We start from the raw sequence: 5,169 nt of genomic DNA on the forward strand, positions 1-5,169 counted from the left end.
TAGAGACAGGGTTTCGCCAGGTTGCCCAGGCTGGTCTAGAATCCCTGGGCTCAAGTGATCCTCCTGCCTCTGCTTCCCAAAGTGCTGGGATTACAAGTGTGAGACACTGCGCTCAGCCTGGATCCCTGCGTTTTTACAGATTTAGCATCACAAAAGTCTAAACAATTGGACTGGCTAAAGCAGAACTGTCCTTATGAGAGCAGGCATAAGAGGGTAAAGGCTAAAACACTGTGTTAAAAATTATCCAAATGTGGGGAAAAGGCAAAGACAGTAGGTGTGCATTCTTGGTGTCTAAGCTGCCTGCCCAAGGGGCATCTGATGCTCTCAGGAAGGAGTCCACAAATTTTTTTTTGTAAAAGGTCGGATAGTAAATCTTTTCAGCCTGAAGAGCATGAGGTCTCTGTCACAAATACTCAACCACCATTACAACATGAAAGCAGCCAATAGACAACACATGACAAATGAGTGTGTCTGTGTTCCAGTAAATCTTGATTACAAAAACACCGAGTTCTTCTGTGACCTCTAGTCACCAAAATGCATGGGGATTTCTCCTACCAGCAGTCCTCCAGCAGCCAAGAGGCAAGAGGCCAGAGCTGACCCATAGGCCATAGTTTGCTGACCCCTTCTGTAAAGGAAAGTATTTTTGCTTGATTTGCTATTTACCATTGATTGAAGACAAGGCTCTGTAGAGTTACTCATTAACTTGCAGAAGATTGATGAGTAGCAAGATCAATATTCACTAGAATATAAAATTATTTCTGTTCAGTAGAAAAGGTAAACCCAACTGTTATATTATTGCCCTGCTTTGTATCTAACTTTGCTTCATTTTTTTTTTAACAAATTAATATTGTTGCCCTGATTTGTATATAACTATGCTTCTTTTAAAAAAAATAATTTTTTAAATAAATTTGAGACAGGGTCTCACTATGTTGCCCAGGCTGGTCTTGAACTCCTGGCCTCAAGTGATCCTCCCACCTTAGCCTACTGCATAGCTGGGATTACAGGCACAAACTAGTGCATGCAGCTGACTTTGCTTCTCATCCCAGCACTTTTTATTCCACTGATTATATGTATATGTATATCTGCATCTCTTTCTCTTTCTCTCTCTCTCTCTCTCTCTCTCCATATATATATATATGGAAATATATATCTCAGTCTCTCCTATCCTCCTTTGATCATTTTTGCTATCCTGTCGATTCCCCCAACAATGAGTGTGATGTTGTAAAATACTTATTTGTTCATCTCGTTTCCTGACATACAGCTTTTAAAAACCCTTGGAATCTCTGGAGTGATAAGAGTGTCTTTTGCATGCTAATAGATGACTAGTGGCTGACAGCCCCAATGTAGTAGCTTCATGATGGGGTTTGTCACAGGAAAGACCAAGGCAGGATTGGAGACTTGGGACCGTTAGCCCCACTGCCCAACCACTGGGGAGTGGAGGGCCTGAAGGTTGTGTCAGTCACCAATTGCCAATGGTTCGGTCAATCATGTGTACGTAATAAAGCCACCCTTAAAACCCCAAAAAGGACAGGGTTTGGAAGGGCTCCCAGATAGCTGGACACATGAATGTTCCTGGAGGGTGGTGCCCCAGAGGGGCATGGAAGCTCCACGCCCCTTCTCACATGCCTCACTCTGCACATCTCTTCATCCTGTGTTCATCTATATCCTTTGTAATATCTTTTAGAATAAACTGGTAAACCTAAGTGTTCCCCTGAGTTCTGTGAGCTGCTCTAGCAAATTCACGGAACCCGAGGGAAGCAATCACAGGAACCCAGATTTATAGGCCATCAGTCAGAAGCATAGGTGACAACCTACCACTTGTAACTGGCATCTGAAGTGGGAGACAGTCTTGTGAGACTGAGCCTTCAACCTGTGGGATCCAACACTAACTCCAGGTAGATAGTGTCAGAGTGAATTAGGACACCCAGCTGGTGTTGGCTGCTGGAGGACTGCTGGTAGGAGAAATCCCCATGCATTTTGGTGACTAGAGGTCACAGAAGAACTCAGTGTTGAGGTGTTGTGAGAGTACAGTAGGGAAAACTGCATTTGGTTTTTTCCTTTTACAATGAGTTAAAATTTTTTTTTGTTTGTTTTTTGTTTGTTTGTTTGTTTGTTTTTGAGATGGAGTCAGGCTCTGTCGCCCAGGCTCTAGAGTGCAGTGGTACAATCTCAGCTCACTGCAAGCTCCGCCTCCTAGGTTCCTGCCATTCTCCTGCCTCAGCCTCCCAAGTAGCTGGGACTACAGGTGTCCGCTACCACGCCCAGCTAATTTTTTTGTATTTTTAGTAGAGACGGGGTTTCACCGTGTTAGTCAGGATGGTCTAGAACTCCTGACCTCGTGATCTGCCCGCCTCAGCCTCCCAAAGTGCTGGGATTACAGGCATGAGCCATTGCGCCCGGCCACAACAAGTTATATTTTTAACACAAGTCTACTGTATATTAGTAAAAGGGTTACATTTTTTAATGTCTTGAAAGTTGCACATTGACAATTTCCATGTCAATCACTTTTTTTCCTGTCCCTTTGGAAACAAAATCACTTGGGTATCCATGAACCAGGCTGCAACCTATTCCCCAGGCCTCGGAAGCTTTGAGGCCCTTCCGCCAGGCCTGATCCCTCTGAATACCAGGCCTCCTGGAGTTAAAAAATAGACTTGAGGCTAGGCCTTGTGGCTCACATCTGTCATCCCAGGACGTTGGGAGGCCGAAGCGGGCAGATCACAAGGTCAGGAGTTCGAGACCAGCCTGGCCAACATGGTGAAACCCTGTCTCTACCAAATATACCAAAAAAAAAAAAAAAAATTAGCCGGGCGTGATGGCACACTCCTGTAGTCCCAGCTACTCAGGAGGCTGAGGCAGGAGAATTGCTTGAACCTGGGAGGCGGAGGTTGCAATGAGTCAAGATCGCGCCACTGCACTCCAGCCTGGGCGACAGAGTGAGATTCTGACTCAGAGGAATTAAAAAAAAAAAATAAAAGAGACTTGAACAATGAGGCTCCACTGGATGGATTTAGGGGAAGTACAGGAAGCAGGACCTGCTGGTGCAATGCCACACTACTCCACCTGTCCAGACTTGGACCACACCGAGGGAGGTCTGTTGGGACAGGGAGAGGCCCTCTGCCTCCACCCCCTCCTCTACTCCCCAAACCCTGAGTCATGCTGAATGTAATAAACCTGGAACAGAAGGGTTCAATTTGGCAATAGGTATCTGAAGGACTCCAGGTGCTTCTCCCTTGATTCAAAATTTAACTTATAAAAAATAATTATAAGAAAATTCTACTTAAAAGAAATAATCAGGGAGGTACAACAAATTGTACATTTCTTTTTTTTTTTTTTTTTGAGATGGAGTCTCACTCTGTTGCCCACGCCGGAGTGCAGTAGTGTGATCTCAGCTTACTGCAACCTCTGCCTCCTAGGTTCAAGTGATTTTCCTGCCTCAGCCTCCCAAGTAGCTGCGATTACAGGCATGTGCCACCACACCTGGCTTACTTTTGTATTTTTAGTAAAGACGGGGTTTCACCATGTTGACCAGGCTGGTCACTCCTGACCTCTGGTGATCCACCTGCCTCAGCCTCCCAAAGTGTTGGGATTACAGGCATGAGCCACTAAGCCCAGCCACTGTACATATTTTGTGGGTATTTACTAAAACATTATTGAAAATAGTTTTAAAAAATTGAAATAAACTGGGGACTGGTTAAATAATTTGGGGTACAACCACATGATGGAATACTACACAGCCATTAAAAATTACATTGAGGCCAGGTGTGGTGGCTCATGCCTGTAATCTTAGCACTTTGGGAGGCCAAAGTGGGAGGATTGCTTGGGCCCAGGAGCTCAAGACCAGCTTGGGCAATGTGGCAAAACCCTGTCTCTAAAAAAAAAAAAAAAATAGCTGGGTGTGGAGGCACACACCTCTAGTCCCAGCTATTCAGAGGGTTGAGGTGGGAGGATTACTTGAGCCAGGGAGGTCAAGGCCAATCTTGGGTCACTGCACTCCAGGCTGGGCAATAAAGCAAGATCCTGCCTCAAAAAAAAAATTACATTGAAGACTATCTTATGGTACGGATAAATACTCATTTTACAGTGATAGATGCAAATTAAAGCAAATTACAAAATATAAAGTTTAATTCCAACTTCCATACTACATATATTATGTATATATTAATATATGTATATATTATGTATGTATATATAAATATAACCATATATATTCTATATACGGATATTATATATTTACACATACATACACACATATGTAATATCTAATCTCTAGAGAGCAGAAAGAGATTAGACTGATAATGAAGATAGGATACAACTCCAGTCTAGCTCAACCTAGTGGACTGGTTTTAAAGCCTCAGGAGAGAGAAGTTGGGACTACAAAGCAAGGCAGCTATTTGTAAGCATCTTTGTGTTTCATGCTATTTGGGTGGGAAATAACAGCACAACTTTTGAATGCCCCTTTCCACTCACCCCACAAACTGCGGAACAGCTTTAGGACCCTCAGAGTTCAAGAAGGCCATTTGCAGAGGAGAAGTAAAAACATGTATGAACTCGACCCTGAACTCATGGACTGCGCCATGAGGGAAATTCCCAAAACCACAGGAGAGGCCCTGGAGGAAGGCAGAGACCCTACATCGGCAAGTCCAGGCAAAAGCCTGCATTCCATAGATGCTCATCTCTCTGGCTGGTGAGGTCCAAGGACATTTGGTCTCAGTATTAAGTCTCATGAGGGAGGTCACAAACCCAGCACCTTGACCACAAAAGGAAATAAACTCTGGCTTGAGAGGTTAGAGAGGAGCAAGGCAAGGGGAGGTTCAAGAAAGTTTTCATGGATGAGATGAAATTTAAGCAAGGCCCTGGAAAACGAGAATTTCAACCAATAGACCTATGGTAGGTCAGAAAGCAAAGGTAAGGAGGGGGCAAGTGCAAGGCACAACGTCAGATATGACCAGGGTGTAGTGGGGCATGGCTGATGGAGAAGAAGATTAGACTGGAGTTTGGGAATGCCACAGTATCGAGGTTGGATTTAATCCTATGGGTGACAAAGCCAACTGGTCAACCCCCAATCCAATGGCGACATGGCTCCAAAATAGCGGGTATTTGATAAAATGACTACTTTTACTCTACTATTCCCTCCCTCTTAAGAAGAAAAACAAAGTGCAGGCTCAGAGA

This window comes from Mandrillus leucophaeus, unplaced genomic scaffold (assembly GCF_000951045.1).
Source record: "Mandrillus leucophaeus isolate KB7577 unplaced genomic scaffold, Mleu.le_1.0 Scaffold822, whole genome shotgun sequence".
NCBI classification, from domain to species: domain Eukaryota; kingdom Metazoa; phylum Chordata; class Mammalia; order Primates; family Cercopithecidae; genus Mandrillus; species Mandrillus leucophaeus.